Below are 20,694 nucleotides of genomic sequence, written 5' to 3'. Positions count from 1 at the left end.
GTCAAAAACAAATACCCGATGCCAAGGATAAACGATTTGTTTGATCAACTCGCTCAGGCCAAGGTATTCTCAAAAATTGACTTAAGGTCAGGATACCATCAATTGAAGGTACGAACGGAAGATATCCCCAAAACAGCCTTCACCTCCAGATATGGACTGTACGAGTTCACAGTGATGCCATTTGGATTAACTAACGCCCCAGCATATTTTGTTCACCTCATGAACAAAGTATTTATGAAGTTTATGGACAAGTTCGTCGTGGTATTCATCGACGATATTCTGGTATACTCCAAGACACCAGAAGAGCACGCAGAACATCTCAGGATTGTGCTAGGAGAGCTAAGAAAACACCAATTGTATGCCAAGTTCAGCAAGTGCGAATTTTGGCTAAGACAAGTAGGCTTTCTAGGCCACGTGCTGACTCAAGACGGTATCGCAGTGGACCCAGAGAAAGTCAAGGCCGTACTTGGCTGGAAGTCACCAGCCAGCGTAACGGACATACGGAGTTTCTTGGGAATGGCAGGATATTACCGCAGATTTATTGAAGGATTTTCCACCATAGCCAAGCCTATGACACAGTTGCTCAAGAAAGATAAGAAGTTTGAATGGACAGAAGCCTGCGAGAAAAGTTTCCAAGAGCTAAAGCGGAAGTTAACAACAGCACCGGTATTAATTGTACCCGACATACACAAGAATTTTGAAGTATATTGTGACGCGTCCAGAAAGGGTCTCGGATGCGTATTGATGCAGGAAGGCAAGGTTGTCGCCTATGCTTCAAGGCAACTTCGCAAACATGAGGAAAATTATCCCACTCATGACTTAGAAATGGCAGCAGTTATTCATGCACTCAAGGAATGGAGGCATTTCTTACTTGGGAATCGATGTGAAATATATACGGATCACAAAAGTCTCAAATATATTTTCACGCAGCCAGAACTAAATTAACGGCAACGACGCTGGTTGGAATTGGTAAAGGATTATGATGTTGGTATCCATTACCATCCAGGGAAAGCAAATGTAGTGGCCGATGCCCTTAGTCGGAACCCCAGCTCCGACGGAAACAATCTGCACAGCTTGAGGCCCGAATTCCAACAAGAATTTGCCAAGCTCAACTTGATAATGGTAGCAGAAGGCACCATATCAAACTTGGAAATACAACCCAACCTTGTGGAGAAAATTAAAGAAGCTCAGCCCGGTCACACCAGCATCGAAGGCATCAAAAGAAAGTTGAGTATGGGCAAGGCCTCGGAATTCGTCATAGACAAGGAAGGAATATTATGGTACGGAGAAAGGCTCTGCGTGCCAAACATAGAAGACCTTAAACAGCAAATTTTAGCTGAAGCACACACCACTCCATATTCGATCCACCCTGGAGGAACCAAAATGTATAAGGATATTCAGGAAAGATTTTGGTGGCACGGTATGAAGAGGGACATAGCCGCCTTCATTGCATGTTGCGACTCATGTCAACGCATAAAAGCTGAACATCAGAGACCAGCCGGACTACTGCAACCTAACAAAATACCTGAGTGGAAATGGGATGAAATAGGGATGGATTTTATTGTCGGACTACCTCGGTCACGACACGGGAATGATGCCATATGGGTCATCACTGACAGGTTGACCAAAGTGGCACACTTTATTCCAGTGAAGACAACCTACACCACTCAGAGGCTTGCCAGGATTTATCTTTCCCGCATAGTTTGTCTGCACGGTGTCCCGAAGACTATAATATCCGACAGAGGCACTCAGTTCGTCTCAAGATTTTGGGAGCATTTACAACAGGCTCTGGGAACCCAACTAGCCTTCAGTACCGCATACCACCCACAGACTGATGGACAAACTGAACGCGTAAACCAGGTTTTAGAAGACATGCTGAGAGCATGTGTCCTCACATATGGAACCAGTTGGGAAGAAAGCCTGCCATACGCCGAGTTCGCGTATAACAATAGCTACCAGGCCAGCCTACAAATGGCACCATTTGAGGCTTATACGGACGAAGATGTCGTACCCCGTTAAATTGGTCAGAGACCGGAGACAGCCGCATCTTCGGACCAGACATGCTCAGAGAAGCCGAGGAAAAGGTCAAGCTAATCAGAGACCGACTTAAGACCGCTCAAAGTCGACAGAAGAGTTATTATGATCAGAAACATCGTAGGGTCAGCTTCGAACCCGGTGAGTTCGTATACCTGAGAGTATCCCCTATGAGAGGATTGCAACGGTTTAAGATTAAAGGAAAGTTAGCACCAAGATTCATTGGACCATTCTGCATAGTGGCACGAAGAGGCACTGTAGCCTACCAGCTAGACTTACCCGAAGACTTGTCCGACATTCACGACGTGTTCCACGTCTCTCAATTAAGGAAGTGCGTAAGCAACCCAGAGAAACAAGTATCCCATGAAAACATTGACGTGCAGCCAGACCTCACTTATCGGGAACGTCCCGTAAGAATATTAGAGGAGTCTGAAAGGAGGACCCGACAGAAGACCATCAAGTTTTTCAAAGTCCAGTGGAGCAATCACACCGACAGTGAAGCAACTTGGGAAAGCGAGGATTTTCTTCGGACAGAGCATCCACACTTATTTAAGGATCAGCTGAAATCTCGGGGACGAGATTTTTCCTAAGGGGGTAGGTGTTGTGACACTCCAAAATTTTAATTTGGTTTTTATCAAAAACTTTGTGGTTTTTGAAAGAGGCCATTTAAATTTTCTTTTCAGAAAAACCTTCCTCTTAAAAACTTCCTTTGCTTTGGCAAGGATTTTATTTTTTCAAACTTTGGTGTTTGATCTTTTGAAACTTCTTCTCTGTTGGTTCCCTCTCAAATTATTTTTGGGAGTTTAATTTTTTCTTTTAAAATGAACTCTATGAAAATTTGGGGATTTTCATATCTTGGAACCACCCTTGACTTGGCATTTTGCCCATGTGGTAAAACCCCTCCAAAACCTCCCCTACACCTTGTGATCAACCTAAGTTCTCTGTCCCAACTAATCCAAACAAGTTTTGGATTTTATTCTAATTATTTTCCCTCTCAAATCAATTCTGAAAATTATTTGAGCCTGAGTGATTTTCAAAGCAAGTACCCTATTGCATTTGAGTTTTGACCTCAAACCAACTCTCCTGGATAGTCCTTTGTACCCACAACCCAGAACCATCTTGATCCACTCCTCCTCTTTTCAAATTTTTCAAAATTCAGTCTCTGCAAGTTTGGACCAGATTTGCCAAATTTGATGAAATTCATATCTACACTCCTCCAAAAATTCCACCAAAATTCAGGCAGCCTACTTGAGCAATGAGAAGCCACTCCACCAAAATCAGCTCAAGGAAAAATCCCAGAGGCCAATTCATTCTGTCGAACACCTTGCATGCACTGTTCTGTTCAAAATTCAGAAAATTCAGTTTCAGTGTCGTTTGCGTTCGTCAGTTTCTCTCACGCGTAGACAGTGCACTTGGCACGTTCCTCGCAGCCTCTCCCTCTTGTCCGGAGCTTCACACGCGTGCGTGGAGCCTTCCTGGCGTCGGTGGCAGCTGGCCCGCCTCGCCGGCGTCTTCCGGCTCGGGACCTCCCGTGGCGGCCGACAGAAGGCACACCAGGCGAACGCCGTTCAGCGCCGCCCAAAGCCCCTTGGCTCTCCGCGTGTCCCTGCCGTGCCAGCGCACGCCCGTGGCACCGTCCGTGGCCCGGCAAGCACGGAACGTGCTCCCTGCCGCCGACGGCCGCGCCACCCCCGTTCCGTCGAGCTCACCCATAACGCAAACCCCAGCCCGTTTAGCGCCTAAATGGGACCGGTGGACCTCAACGGCGATGCCCTAGCCCCTAATCCCCCTGCACATCCACGGCACCGCCGTAATCACTCGCCGGAGATCCCCGTTCACGGCAACCGCCTCGGGCGCCTATAAAAAGGGCCCCGAGCTCACCCTCGTGCACACCTCATCCCCACTCCTCACCAACACCACGCCAGGCCACTCGGAGGACCTCGAGGAGGTCTCCTCCCCCAACTCCGGCCGCCCGATCCGCCGCCTCCACCGCGATTCGCTCCGCCCTCTCCGACGAGTTCCTCGACCACCCGAGCCGCCGTCCGGGAGCAAAGCTCGCCGTCGACGTGGTACTCGCCGGCGACCACCACCACCAACCGACGCGGAATGGCGCCCTGAGCACGGAGTACCCTCCGATCCCCCTGCCTCGCCGTGGATCGCCGCCGGCGACCACCGCGGCTCTCGGGCGCCGACGAGCTCGTTCCCCCCTTTTTTTTGAAGTTAAACCTGACGTGTGGGACCCCACCGTCAGCCTCTCTGCCCTTTGTTGAAACGTTTTCTGGAAGCGCCTTCGGGCAAATACGTTTTCCCTTTGGGCTGGCGTAGTTTCTGCCGAAGCGTTTTCTTTTTAAGCTAGCCCCTGGAAATCTTCTGTTTCATTACAGATGAGTCCCTGGACAAAAACCCTTATAACTTTTAAACAGAAAAGTATTTTTGATTGATTCTTTTTCTGTTCTCTTTAAAATTTTGTCTAGTTTTTTATCAGATTTATTTGAAAAATATTTGGAATACTTTTGTGCACTCCTTGGTATTTACGATAGCGCATATATTTTCTTTATACCGTAGATACCGAAGGAGGTGACGGAGCCGCGAACTTCACCGAGCTAGGCTCCGACTACTCTGAACCAGGCAAGCATGTTTGAACTTTTGATATGATGAGTGTCTTGGCATGTTTTGCATTTAGTTAGTTTCATGGCATGTTGAGAAGCATATCGATGAACGTTATTTTATGCGATAATGAGGTAAGTGAGTTCGATGATCCATAAGTGGATGGATGTGAGTATGAATGGCCATGTGTTGGCATGAGGATGGGTGAGATGGCAGTGTCGTAGCATGCCAGTCTTATGCCAGACTATGTGACTTCAGTGTCAAACCGTATCGGTCCAGTTCCTCTCATTTCCTTCCCTGTACTACCACATGTTTTCCGCAAGGAATATGGTTTAGTAAGTTGCAAACCGCTTTTCTGGTACACACCAAAAGGAGAGGCCGTGATGATGGTTCCATGGCCCTGGATTAAAGCCAGTCATCCGGTCAGGGGGCATGGGTGTTTCCGGTTGGGACCGAGAGGGGGGCACCCCTTAGAGCGCGCGTATATAAATTTGATCCCATGCTATTCGAGATTGTGATCTCCCCGTCTCAAAAGTTTTTCTTGGACGATGTCTAGGGTGATTCCTAGCATCGAGAGGTAGGATGGGTGTGTACTGGTTAGCTGTGTTTTCTTCCGAAATACCGTAAACGGAACTAGTCCTTCGTGACTACGGAAATCCGTTGGCTGTGGGAAAATTTTGTACAAACTCTGCAGAGTCATATATTCCTCCAAATCATCTATTCCATGTCCAGATTCGATATTATCTTATCCTAATCAAATGTCAGTTTTGATGACAGAGACCCCGGCGATTCGCATGAGTGCTAATTCCGGTTAAATGAATATTCCCGTGGATGGACTATCCCATTTATTCTCATGAATTAAATGTTTATTATGAGTATTATTTACTTGTGAATCAAAGCCCTTTTGTGATGTCGCCCCGACGTCCGACTGTGGCATTTCTTTTAAAGCCCTTTCTGTGATGTCGCCCCGACGTCCGACTGTGGCATTTCTTTTAAAGCCCTTTCTGTGATGTCGCCCCGACGTCCGACTGTGGCATTTCTTTTAAAGCCCTTTCTGTGATGTCGCCCCGACGTCCGACTGTGGCATTTCTTTTAAAGCCCTTTCTGTGATGTCGCCCCGACGTCCGACTGTGGCATTTCTTTTAAACCCTTTCTGTGACGTCGCCCCGACATCCGACTGTGGTATTTCTTTTAAGCCCTTTATGTGGTGTCGCTAAGACGCCCGACTGTGGCATCATTTCCTTATATTTATTTGTTCACCTTTCGAGGCGTCGCTTCAGACACCCGATCGGTAGTTATTTATGTTCTGTTGGGATTTCAGGCGGACTACCGCCGTTTCCCTTTTACTTACCTTGTTATGCTAATTTTTGAATGTACATTGGTGAATTATTCATGACGCATCCATGCATGCATTTGTTATATCTTACGTCCGAACTGTCTTGCGAGTACTTTCAAAGTACTCACTGGCTTGTTGATTTGGCCAGATGCTGACGAAGGCGATCTCATGGATGAAGAGTTTGATAGCGAGTCCGACACCTAGAGGAGTCCCAGTCAGTCTCGTGCGACCCTGGATTTGGTCACTGTTTTATATCCGCTTCCGCTACCAAATAAATTCATCGAGCCTCACCTCGACGCTCGATGAGATGATAGACTTAGAGTCTTGTATTTCTCTCCCCGTTGTGTTTTTCCACCACCGCCCTATCCTCGAGTCAGTAGTATGCCTCCACACCACTGTGTCATGTCCGCCATTAAGTATAATTATTGGCGTGCTTGTAATAATTTGGTTGAGCAACCGTAGTTCGACCCTGTAATATATTTTATGCTACTGGCTTGTTGTATCAAGAAATTGTCTACCAGTGAGGAGGTTTTCTCTCATACTGGACTCAAAAGATTGGTTTCTCAATAAATATTTTTATTGGAAAACCGGTCGTGACAATTGTGTAGAAGCGTTTGAAATACTTAAGCAAGCTTTGATCACTGCACGTGTTGTTCAGCCACCTGATAGGAATTTACGTTTTGAAATTATGTGTGATGCTAGTGATTATGCTGTAGGTGCTGTTTTAGGGAAAAGAGTTGATAAGAAATTGAATGTTATCCAATATGCTAGTAAGACTCTTGATACTGCCCAGAGAAATTATGCTACTACTGAAAAAGAATTCTTAGCAGTTGTGTTTGCATGTGATAAGTTTAGACCTTATATTGTTGATTCCAAAGTTACTATTCACACTGATCATGCTGCTATTAAATATCTTATGGAAAATAAAGATGCTAAGCCTAGACTCATTAGATGGGTCCTCTTGCTCCAAGAATTTGATTTGCATATTATTGATAGAAAGGGAGCCGAGAACCCCGTTGCAGATAACTTGTCTAGGTTAGAGAATGTTCTTGATGACCCACTACCTATTGATGATAGCTTTCCTGATGAACAATTAGCGGTCATTAATGCTTCTCATACTGCTCCTTGGTATGCTGATTATGCTAATTACATTGTTGCTAAATTTATACCACCTAGTTTCACATACCAGCAAAAGAAAAAGTTCTTTTATGATTTAAGACATTACTTCTGGGATGACCCACACCTTTATAAAGAAGGAGTAGATGGTGTTATTAGACGTTGTGTACCTGAGCATGAACAGGAATAGATCCTACGCAAGTGTCACTCTGAATCATATGGAGGACACCACGCTGGAGATAGAACTCCACATAAGGTATTGCAATCTGGTTTTTATTGGCCTACTCTCTTCAAAGATGCTCGTAAGTTTGTCTTATCTTGTGATGAATGTCAAAGAATTGGTAATATTAGTAGACGTCAAGAAATGCCTATGAATTATTCTCTTGTTATTGAACCATTTGATGTTTGGGGCTTTGATTATATGGGACCTTTTCTTGCCTCTAATGGTTACACACATATTTTAGTTGATGTTGATTACGTTACTAAGTGGGTAGAAGCTATTCCAACTAGTAGTGCTGGTCATAACACTTCTATTAAAATGCTTAAAGAAGTTATTTTTCCAAGGTTCGGAGTCCCTAGATATCTTAGGACTGATGGTGCTTCACATTTTATTCATGGGGCTTTCTGTAAGATGCTTGCTAAGTGTAATGTTAATCATAGAATCTCATCTCCTTATCATCCGCAGTCTAGTGGTCAAGTAGAGTTGAGCAATAGAGATCTCAAATTAATTTTGAAAAAGATTGTCAATAGATCTAGAAAGAATTGGTCCAAAAAACTTGATGATGCATTATGGGCTTATAGAACTGCATACAAAAATTCTATGGGTATGTCTCCATATAAGATGGTTTATGAAAAAGCTTGTCATTTACCTCTAGAACTTGAACATAAAGCATATTGGGCTATTAAAGAGCTCAATTATGACTTCAAACTTGCCGGCGAGAAGAGGTTATTTGATATTAGCTCACTTGATGAATGGAGAACCCAAGCCTATGAGAATGCTAAGCTATTCAAAGAAAAAGTCAAACGCTGGCATGACAAAAGGATACAAAAGAATGAGTTTAACGTAGGTGATTATGTGTTACTATTCAACTCTCGTTTAAGATTTTTTGCAGGAAAACTTCTCTCTAAATGGGAAGGTCCTTACGTTATCGAGGAGGTCTATCACTTTGGTGCCATAAAAATTAACAACTTCGAAGGCACAAGTCCGAGGGTGGTGAACGGTCAAACAATCAACCATTATATCTCAGGTAACCCTATTAATGTGGAAACTAATATTATTGAAACCATAACCCCGGAGGAATACATAAGGGACACTTTCCAGAATGTTCGAGACTCCAAAAAGGAATAGGTATGCGGTACGGTAAGTAAACCGACTCCAAAACAATTCTAATGGCAATTTTTATCAGTTTTGGAATATTTAAGAATTTTAGGAAGAAAGAAGTAGTCCAGGAAGGACACGAGGCTTCCACGAGGGTGGAGGGCGCGCCCACCCTTACTGGGCGCGCCCCCTATCTCGTGGCCACCTCGTGTGCCTCCCGGACTCTGTTTTCTTGAACTTTACGTATTTTGGTCGGTAAAAATTCATTATATAAACTCCCGAAGGTTTTGACCACCGTATCATGCAAATATCCTCTGTTTTCATTTCGAGCTGTTTCTGTTACACATCTAGAGCACCATGACATCGCCTTCCATCAACAATGAAGAAAGGATGCTTGGCTATTGAAGATAGAGCTGAAAAGTGAAGAATCGGAAGAGATCAACAAGGATGAAGGGATCAAGAAGGCCATGGAGGTTCTAGCTCCAGCGGTGAAAGAAGAAGACATCTCTCAACCCTTACCTAACCTCTTTACTCCAACTGAGATTGAAGCTTTCAAAATGATTGAGTTAGCTCGCATACATAATAAGTATCTCACACAGGAGAATATTTTGCTGAAGGATCATATCGCTGGACTCAAGGGCATTATCCGCAAGTTGGAGGAGCTTTTACGCTCGATGTGCAATTATCCACCATCATCATCACCACCTCCATCACCTCCGAGGACATAATTACATGGGTATGGGCACTCCCCTTGGCAACTGCCAAGCTTGGGGGAGGTGCCCCGGTATTGTATCACCATCACACTCCTATCTTTACCGTTTTATTTAGTTCGATCCTTTTAGTAGTATCTTGATCTAGTAGGTTGAAGTTTTGATATCAAGTAGTTTTGATTTTTGCTTTGTGATCTCTTTATGTAATCGAGTCCGTGAGCTATCTATAATAAAGATTAGTGTTGATTTAAGGGCTTTGCTATCTTGCTATGATCTTGGGAAAGTAGAAAGAATAATAGAGTTCATATTGATCTTATGGTTAGTGACGACTTCACACATAGAAAGTGTCATGGAATTAACACGTCAGATGTCCTTAGTGTGAGGACTTAGTCGCGAGGCCAACACATCTATGTGGTAGCTTGAGAGGGGTTGAGCAGAATCAAGAGACGCAACACAAGACAAGGGTTTAGACAGCTTCGGGCCCCGGGAAACATCATCCGGTAACAACCCTACATGTTGTTTGAGGCTAGATCTCATTATCATCACGAGGGAGTCGCCGTAAACCGGCTCTCCTCTAGTTGTGTCTAGCCCTAGAGATTGTTTCTTGACTGTCCCTCTTTGGGGAGCCCTGCCCCTCCTTATATAAGTTAAAGGGGCGGGTTTACATGTAGAGTCCATCTCAGACTAAGACTTAAACTATTTTGACTTCCCTTCTTGGGCTTCTTAACGTCTGCCGGTTTATCGTTGTCTGCCGGTTTAACATTGTCTATCGGTTTAACATTGTCTGCCGGTTTAACATGGTCTGCCGGGTTATGATTGACTTAACACCTGCCGGTGCTACCATCTGTCTTAACTCTGCCGGTTTAACACTCGCCGGTTTACCAAGTCCCAGCTGGATTATGACTCCGACCGGGTCATACCGCAGGGTATATCCCCGACATTAGCCCCCAATTTAATTTGGATTTATCCATGTTAAACTGATCCTGATCATCCTTAAGTCCTTGTCACTCCCTTCTTCTAGAAAATCCGGTTTAATAGGCCAGCTTCATAATCAACTTGCTGACATTGGTTTCTCATAGAAAATATATTGTGAAGAATAACTCCTTTTATTCAGCTCCCAATGCTTAAAAACAATATTGGTCCTTGAAATACTCATCCGATCTTCAGCCGGTGTAGCTCCCAAGGGTCGGGTCATTATGAAATAATGAGCAAGGACTTTGTAAATATAATCATGTAAACTTTGAACAGCAACATGTAGCCCCCAAGGGCCAGCTCAGTAAGATAATATTGAGTTGGGACTTTGATATATACTTCAATGAAAATAACATCATATGATGTAACCCCCATCATGGGGCTTGAATTCACGTCCACAAGGTTTAGAGCCTTGTGCTTTACCAACTAAGCAGTGGACCCTTCAATATAATGAATAAAAAGCTTTGTACCTTGAATTGTTGACATGAGCAATTGGTAGCCCCCAAGGGCCGGCTCATGACGATGTGATGAGTCGGGTCTTGAATAAGGTGAGCAAACAATGCCTTTGCATTAGCCCCCAAGTGTCATGGTGCATGCTTGCAGCGACATGAGACTTGTGTATTTAATGTAATCTCAACTTAAATAATGTAGCCCCCAAGTGCCGGGTCGTAAGCCTGCAGCGACTTGGGACTATTCCTTTGTAGAATAAATCATACCTGTCATGGAATTGTCACGTCAGATGTCCTCGTGAAAGGACTTAGTTGTGGAGCCATCGCAACTAGGAAGCTTGAAGGGGTTAATCGGGACAAAGGACACGAGAGGGTTTATACTAGTTCGACCCCTTACGGTGAAGGTAAGGCCTACGTCTAGTTGTGTTGGTATTGATGTTTCGATAACCAGGGAGCGAGATACGCTATGCCCGGTTCTCGATGAGTTGTTTCTTGCCCTAAGCCGCCAGCAGGTCGTCCCCTTATATACACGGGTTGACGCCCTGTGGCCTACAGAGTCCCGGCCGGCTTATAACAGTGTCCGGCTCGGTGACTAGTTAAAACTACCTTATGATGCAAGTCATGCCATTATGGCGGTTTACTACAACGGGCCTTAAGCCGCCTGTGGGCCTTAAGCCCTCTATGAACCGCCATCTTCATGCGTTGGTCTTGGGCCTTCTCTCTGGTAAGTCTTCTTTGTGTAACCCGGCCCCTCCTGGGTGGCTTACTCAAATAGTTATATCCCCAACATTAGGCCCTAGATTGATTTGAACCTGTTCATGTCAATCTTAAAATACCTCATGGAACTATCCTTAGTCTTTTGTCTTGCATGAAGGTTTTAACCCGCCGTGATGTCATCATCTGGATCCGGCTTAAGTCTTTGTGACGTCATCTTTTTTTATTTTGACTCCGTCATATCTTCCAACGAATCTTAGCCTTTACTGACCATCCCGAGAATCGAGGCGTCGGGGCCGCTGGATAATGATGTTTTGGTCTCCTCATTTCTCGCGCCATCTCGGTCAGTCTTTCCTTATAAATAGGGCGACCTAGGTCTTTCATTCTTCCTTCTCTCAGTTGTCCTCTTCCTCTTGGTTCCTCTCGAGCTCCGCCGCCGCTGAACCCCTCGTCTTCACCGACTCGGGCCGCTGCATCAACCTGACTCCGACCAGAGATCGACGGCGAACCTCCGCAACTCATCCGCATCCGTGAGTTCCTCTCCTTCCCTTTCTTAGATCTGCATTGGGACTTTGTCGAGTTCGTCGGTGTTCACCACCACCCGACACAAACCCACACTAGTTCTTACCTCCAATGCCCTGTTTAGATCGTAAAAACTACATAGAACTGTTGTGGCACTTGTTTATGTTGATCTTGCATAGAAATAGATCTCATTTCCTTTGTTTGGAAACCCTCTTCGAGTACATGAACTTCTCTGCCCTGTTTTTAGGTCTAGAAAATTTTCCTTTCAGAGCAATATTTTGATCCAGAGTAATAACTATCATCTGTGAAACTTGTTTTTATCACCCAGAAAACTTCTTTCTGGTGAATGCCCTTAAACACAACTGTCGAGGTGTCCGGTTTAAATAAATGACACAGAACCTCAGTTGCTCCTTATGACCTGAAGAATTTTGAATTGCGCTTGATACTGGTAGCGGCTTAAATATTGTTGCACAGTCATCCTTATATCATTAGGCCCCTCCTTAAGCCGCCACCTTGAATAATTAGGATTTTCTTCCCTGGTTAAAATTGAACCGGATCTTCTTATTTTATCATAGGCCAACTGTTGTCATGGCTCCTAAGGCGGCCAAGGCCCCTGTAACCTGCAATTGGGTCCCATCCACAGTTACCAAGAGTAAACTGGCTGAGTTCGTGAAATCTGGCCAGCTGCCAAAAAAGGAGGTCATGTCTTATCGTGTCCCTGACCCGTCTGAGAGAAGCCTCATCCCAAAGAAGGGGAGGTGATAATTTTTACGGATCAGATGAGTTGGGGATTTGCTCCTCCCGGTTCAAAATTCTTCAGGGAGGTTTTGAATTTCTTTGATCTTAGACCTCAAGACATCGGACCCAACTCCGTGTCAAATATTTGCAATTTCCAAGTCTTCTGCGAGGTGTACCTGGGAGAAGAACCAAGTCTGCTATTGTTCAGGGAACTTTTCTACATGAAGCGGCAAAATGAACGTGCCAACGGGCCGAGTCTTGAGCTTGGCGGCATCTCAATCCAGCGACGGAGAGATTGCCTTTTTCCTTATGCTGAGCTGCCGAGTCACCCAAAGTCTTGGAACCAAACGTGGTTCTACTGTCAAGACACTTCTCCGGCTGATGAGAAGCCTCTACCCGGCTTTCGCGCCCTGCGCCTTGAATCCAACCATCCGTTACCAGACAAACTGACGGCCGTTGAACGTCTGCCTCTCAACACTACCATCAAGAAGATCAAAGCTCTCTTGGGAAATGGTTTAAACGGCGCCGATCTGGTCCGAGTCTGGGTCACTTGGCGAGTACTTCCATTAAGCCGCCGTTCTGGCTTAATGTGTACTTATACCGGCGAAAAATATGACTCATTACACCATAGTCCTGACGACTTACCAGATGATGTGGTGGAGGCTACGACCCAGTCATTGCTGAAGGAGGGCACTGTGACGAATAACACCTTTGGCTTACTTCCCTTTTGCAAGAAGAACCCGGCCCCTGCAGTAAGTTATCAATCTTAACAAATACTCTTTGCTATGTTTTACCTTCTTCGGTACTCATAATTCCTTATCTTTTCCCACATGCCGATGATAACTTCTGGAAGGTCAAATATAACCATGAAGCTGCAAAACAAGCTAGGGCAACCAAGAAAGCCGAAAGGAAAGCCGCCAAGACGGGAACCTCAAAGAAAAAAAGACCCAACGCCTCCGACTTACTCAGATTGGAGGATAGTTCTTCGGATGATGAAGTGGTAATCTTTAAATTTTCTTAATTCCCTTGTTATTACATGTCTGACATTCTATCCCTTCAGGAGGATACGAGGAACAGCCAAGCAGCCAATGAAGAAGTAACTATAATCTTCTCCGACTCAGAGCCTTTGCCAAAGCAAAAGATCTGAAGGGTGACCCGGAAAGTAAGATTTTCACATGCTCTTGCTTATCAAGATCCAGAATTTCTTTTGAAGCAACAACAGCTTGAGAACCGGAGGCAGACCCGGAATAACAAGGATGCCGAACTTTCCTCCGGCTTACCTAACGTAACTAGGAAGCGTTGGACTGAGGTTATCTCCGAGTTACGTTCTGTTTTACCTTTAGCGGGCTTAATTCGTCATCCTCTCAATTCGTCTGACTCCAATTACCAGGATACCTCTCCTTCTTCTGGTGAATCCATGCAGTCAAACATGCCGGCTTTCAAAACTGCTCCCGGGTAATGTAACCTTATGTACCTTAAATTTTACTTCACCCATGCTTGCGTATTCATCATTCTGCCTTTGTTAACAGCATGCAAGTAAAACCCAGCAAGAAGGCAAAGAAGAATAAGCCGTCCCAAGACCCGATTATTACTGAACCAGTGATTAATGCATCTGCTCCAGACAACTCTACCCATCAGCCACCGCCTAATCCGGCTTCTGATATTCCAGTGCCAACTTCTGATCCGCCTGCTGAAGATACTTTCAACACAAATGACCCGGAGACTCATAGCCCGGTCAAGACAAACGAACCAGAAGTTGAGATTGTAAGGTCTCAGTTTGTTGAACCAGGGCGGCCTACCGTCCTTGCCAAGAGTTCCGCCAAAGAAGAACTTGCCGAACGCCAGAAAGCCAAACAGGACATTACTGATTATACTCACTTAAGCATTGGTGATATAGTCTCGGGCTATCTGAATCAAGTGCATAATAGCCGTGACCAGGAAATTGACATGGTAAAACAAATACATCACAAATCTGAGGTATAATTTATACTTTTTACCTGAGTCTTACATACTGTACCAGCCCCCAAGTCTAATGAATAAATATGTTGTAGACTTAAAAATCTGCTTTACTTATTAATTGAACCGGTTCAAAAAGACTACATTTAACCCAGTTATAACATGATAATTGTAAATTTTGCAATATACATTAGTCCCCAAGTGTCAAATATCTTTACTTGTAAAGTGCTTGAGACTTAATATATGTGACCCGGTAGGATAAGGTTAAAATTCTTCAGCATACATTAGCCCCCAAGTGCCAAGTATCTTTACTTGTAAAGTGCTTGGGACTTAAATATTACCTTACTATAATCCTTACCATAACCTGGTATCAATGCAGGCTGCCATAAGTCAGTTTAAATCAGAGGTCGCTATCCTAAAGAGCCGTCTGGAAACTCAAGAACTTGAGACGCAGAAGGCTAACTCCAAATTTGAATTCAGCGTCTCTGAAAATGAGAAACTGAAGAAGAATTTTGTGTCGGAGAAGAAAACTTGGGCTGATGAGAAGGCTTCCCTGGTGACTCGGGCCGAAACAGCAGAAGCATCCCTTGCAGAAGCAACAACCGAGCTGTCCGACTTAAAACAGCAGATATCTCAAATGGTCTCAGCCATCTTCGGTAAGTTATCGTGCAAAACTTCCAACCTTGTAACCTTACAATGACTATGGTAATAATTAGTTCCGGCTGACTGTTATGCTTATACAGCCCCAGGAGTATCAACCTGAAGCAAAACATGCTGATCAAGCTTAAAGCAGTTTACACCTTAGTGGAACAGCTATACTCCGGGTCACAACGTGCCTTGGCCGTTGTAGCTTTATCAACTCCACATCCCCGCCTTCTGCAAGACGTATTGAAGAGCCTCGCTTTTCTTCCTCAGCGGATCCAAGACTTAAGGCGGGCGTCCTCAAGAGCCAGAGTCATAGCCGCATTGAGCCGGGCTAAAGCATGGCTCCCAGAACTAGACCCGGCCGACCTTGCCCTTGGATACCTAAGTCTGAAGGAGGACGACACTGCATTTGACGACCATGACTTCACCGCCTATGTCAAAGCCATACGTCCCGTGGCGACCTTGATTGGAAATGACACTGATCTTAGCAAGTATGCACCGGCTTATGACAGTGAAAACCGGAGAATTCCAAATGCCCCATATGATCAAATCAGCCTGATCCCTCCAATTTGTAAGCATACTTTTGCCCCTGAAGTGAACCCAGCCGGTTTAGTAGATGATGAAGCTGAGTTTGAAGCTTTGAGCAGCATTGACTGGGCCTCGTCAACTTCCCAGGACAAAACAGCCGACGGAGAAGCAGAGAAGGATAACCCGAAGACTTCAAGCCCGTCGAAGGAGTGAATCGCTAGGTGTCTTGCAAAAAACAATGCTTCACTTATTCAGACTCGGGGAGTCTTGTAATAGGACAAGAAAAACCTCTCAATGTTTGTCATGCCTTCGCGCATGTTTTATGGCACTTAATACTTTCATAGGCCGCCATTTATATTCTTCCAGCTTATGTTGATCGTTTGTCTCCCTGGTGGTAAATTTGCTTGTCTTATCCTGCACATGAAATGAACAAAAGTTCCCTTGGCAGTTTATCACACTGGGGGTCACATAAAGTATTTGTAACCCGGAAACGAACCAAAGGCACCTTACACAGGCCGATTTATGACTATACTTTACTTAGCATAATAGCATACCTGCAATCTTTTGATAACTTTTCCTGCCGACTTAGTGCTCACCTGGTACTCAACAACCTGGCGTAACCAATATTAAACCGGAAAAGCAAAAAACATCTCATAATGTTTTCCCAAGATCTCAGGATAGTCAAAATAATTTACAGGCTTCTGATTCGAATACGATCAGTAAACCGTTCCAAAGGGGTTAAGCTAAGATTCGGATATGATCATATAGCCCCCAGTGGCTTGGCGATGCCGATCAAGTGGGTATCAACAGCTATGTTCTCTTTGGTTCGAATACGACCTATGTTTGAACAGGAAGCCCCCAAGTGACCATGAGATTTGTTTAATGACGCTGATTCGTATACGATCCATGTCAGACCCAAAGGGGTTAAGCTATGATTCAAATGTGATCAAGAAGCCCACAAGTGGGTTTGGCAGTATGCCGATCAAGCAGGTATCGACAGCTATGTTCTCTTTGGTTCGGATACGACCTATGTTTGAACAGGAAGCCCCCAAGTGATCATGGATAGATTCGAATATGATCATAAGCCGGTCCAAAGGGAAAGCCGGATTCAGATATGATCCGCTCCCTGTTGGTAGTGTCCATCACCTGATAAAGAAGATGTAAAAAACATTCTTTATGGGAAAAAAGGACAGATGTCCTGCTTTATTGCTTTATATAATATGTACATCGTCAAAAATATATACATCCTAGGAGCCGGTGGCTCAAGTATAGTAAGGCCGAAGATGGGCGATATTCCACGACCGACGGGTCTCCTCCTCCGACTTACGTGAGTCTTTGTATTCTCAAATATCAATGAGGTAGTATGACCCGTTGTTCAGATTCTTGCTGACCACAAAGGGTCCTTCCCAAGGAGGGGATAGCTTGTGCATATTGGACTGATCCTGGATGAGCCGGAGCACTAAGTCACCTTCCTGAAATGTTTTGCTTCTGACCTGGTGGCTGTGATAGCGACGAAGGTCTTGCTGGTAAATCGCTGAGCGGGCTACGACCAAGTCTTGCTCCTCATCCAACAAGTCAAGTGCCTCCTGTCGAGCTTTTTCATTATCAGCCTCAACGTAAGACGCCACCCGGGGCGAATCGTGCCGGATATCACTTGGCAGAACTGCCTCTGCTCCATAAACCATGAAAAAAGGTGTATAACCCGTGGATCTGTTAGGCATAGTGTTGATGCTCCACAGCACAGAGGGTAATTCTTCCACCCAACAACCCGGAGTCCGCTGTAAGGGGACCAAGAGCCATGGTTTGATACCCCTTAAAATTTCCTGATTAGCTCTTTCTGCTTGACCATTGGATTGAGGATGAGCAACAGCCGAAACGTCAAGCCAGATATGCTCTCATTGACAGAACTCTTCCATTTCACCCTTGGAGAGATTAGTGCCATTATCAGTTATGATGCTATGTGGAAAACCAAAACGAAAGATCACCTTTTTGATGAACTGAACCGCCGTGGCCACATCACACTGACTGACCGGCTCTGCCTCAATCCACTATGTAAATTTATCCACTGCCACCAGGAGGTGTGTCTTTTTGTACTTAGACCTCTTGAAGGGTCCCACCATGTCAAGCCCCCAGACTACGAACAACCAAGTAATTGGAATCATCCTCAATTCTTGAGCTGGCACATGAGCTCGTCGTGAGAATTTTTGACATCCATCACATTTGCTAACAAGGTCCTCCACACCAGCATGAGCCGTCAGCCAATAAAAACCATGATGGAAGGCCTTGGCCACCAGAGACTTTGAGCTGGCATGGTGACCACAATCTCCTTCATGGATCTCTCGAAGTATCTCTTGACCCTCTGCAGGTGACACACAATGCTGGAACGCCCCTGTGACACTGAGGTGATGTAACTCGCCATTAACAATTGTCATGGATTTGGACTGCCGGACAATTTGTCTTGCCAAGGTCTCATCCTCAGACAACTCTCCCCGGGTCATATCAGCCAAGTATGGCAATGTCCAATCTGGGATGACGTGAAGTGCGGCCACCAACTGTGCCTCCGGGTCTGGCACTACAAGCTCTTCCTCTGTAGGTACCTTGACAGAAGGATTATGCAGAACATCAAGAAAGGTGTTAGGTGGTACCGGCTTACGCTGAGAGGCCAACCGGCTTAATGCATCAACTGCCTCATTCTTCCTTCTATGAATGTGCTCCACCTGATATCCTTTGAAGTACCCAGCTACAGCATCTACTTCATGATGATAAGCCGCCATAAGGGGATTCTTAGAATCCCACGTACCTGAGACCTGTTGAGCCACGAGGTCTGAGTCGCCCAAGCACCTTACCCGGCTTAAATTCATCTCCTTAGCCATCGGGAGACCATGGACCAAGGCCTCGTATTTAGCTGCATTGTTAGTACAAGGAAACATGAGCCGGAGCACATAACGAAAATTTTCACCTCGAGGGGCAGTTAAAACAACTCCAGCCCCTGATCCTTCTAACTTCCTGGACCCATCAAAGTGAATACTCCAATACGTATTGTCTGGCTTCTCCTCTGGTGCCTGCAACTCTGTCCAATCATTGATAAAGTCCACCAAGGCCTGAGATTTGATGGCTGTACGGGGCATATACTTCAAACCATAAGGCCCAAGCTCAATAGCCCACTTGGCGATTCATCCTGTGGCCTCCTTGTTCTGAATGATGTATCCCAAAGGAGCTGAACCTACCACCGTTATAGGATGACTTTGGAAGTATTGCTTCAACTTCCGGTTTGCCATGAACACACCATAAACAAGCTTCTGCCAATGCGGATACCTTTGTTTAGACTCAATGGGCACCTCACTGACGTAGTAAACCGGCCTTTGAACCGGATGCTCCTTGCCTGCCTCTTTACGCTCTACCATGATGGCAACACTGACGGCCCGCGAGTTAGCAGCCACATATAACAATAGTGACTCTCTATCAAAGGGAGACGCAAGAACTGGTGGCTCAGACAACTGTCTCTTTAAATCTTCAAAGGCAGTGTTGGCAGCATCGCTCCAGATGAAAGTGTCCGTTTTCTTCATCATCTGATATAGCGGTAAGGCCTTCTCCCCTAACCGGCTGATGAACCGGCTTAAAGCAGCAACACGTCCCGCCAGGCGCTGAACATCATTAATACATGCCGGTTTAGCCAGAGAGGTAATCGCCGTGATCTTCTTCGGATTAGCTTCAATGCCTCTGCTTGACACCAAAAAACCCAAGAGCTTGCCTGCCGGTACACCAAACACACACTTGGCCGGGTTAAGCATCATCTTGTAAACCCGGAGATTGTCAAAGGTATCTCTCAAATCGGATATTAAGGTTTCCTTTTCTCTGGATTTCACCACAATGTCATCCACATAAGCATGAACATTACGCCCAATTTGATCGTGCAAACAGTTCTGCATGCATCGCTGATAAGTCGCCTGGGCACTCTTGAGTCCAAACGGCATAGATACATAACAGAAGGCCCCAAACGGAGTGATGAAAGTTGTCTTCTCCTGGTCCTTAACTGCCATCTTGATCTGATGATAACCAGAGTAAGCATCCAAGAAGCTCAAACGTTCACAACCCGCTGTAGCATCAATGATTTGATCAATACGTGGGAGAGCGAAGGGATCAGCCGGACAAGCCTTGTTTATGTCCATGTAATCCACACACATCCGCCAAGTGCCGTTCTTCTTGAGTACCAACACCGGGTTAGCCAACCACTCCGGATGAAAAACTTCAACAATAAACCCGACCGCTAAGAGCCGGGCAACCTCTTCTCCAATAGCTTTCCGTCTCACTTTGTTGAACCGTCGAAGAAACTGCCTGACCGGCTTATACTTTCGATCAATATTAAGAGTGTGCTCAGCGAGTTCCCTCAGTACACCCAGCATGTCAGAAGGTTTCCATGCAAAGATGTCCCGATTCTCACGGATGAACTCGATGAGCGCGCTTTCCTATTCAGGCTCCAAGTTGGCACTGATACTGAACTACTTAGAGGCGTCTCCTGGGGTAAAGTCAACAAGCTTTGTCTCAGCGGACGATTTAAACTTCAATGCCGGGTCATGCTCAGTAGTTGGTTTCTTGAGGGAGGTCATATCCGCCGGGTCAACATTGTCTTGGTAAAACTTAAGCTCCTCCGCGGCACATGCAGTCTCAGCGTAAGGCGCATCGCCTTCTTCACATTCCAAAGCTACCTTTTGACTCCCATGCATAGTGATGGTGCCCTTGTAACCCAACATCTTGAGCTGTAAGTAAACATAACACGGCCGTGCCATGAACTTAGCGTAAGTCGGTCGCCCAAACAAAGCGTGATATGGACTCCTGATTTTGACCACTTCAAACGTCAATTTCTCAGCCCTGGAATCATACTCATCTCCAAAGGCCACCTCCAACTCAATCTTGCCAACTGGGTAAGCCGACTTGCCTGGAACCACCCCATGAAAAACAGTGTTGGACGTTCTCAGATTCTTCTCAGTCAACCCCATGCGCTGGAAAGTATCATAATAGAGGATATTGATGCTGCTACCTCCATCTATG

Source organism: Triticum aestivum, chromosome 1B, assembly GCF_018294505.1.
Source record: "Triticum aestivum cultivar Chinese Spring chromosome 1B, IWGSC CS RefSeq v2.1, whole genome shotgun sequence".
Lineage (NCBI taxonomy): Eukaryota > Viridiplantae > Streptophyta > Magnoliopsida > Poales > Poaceae > Triticum > Triticum aestivum.
This window is presented reverse-complemented; position numbering follows the sequence as displayed.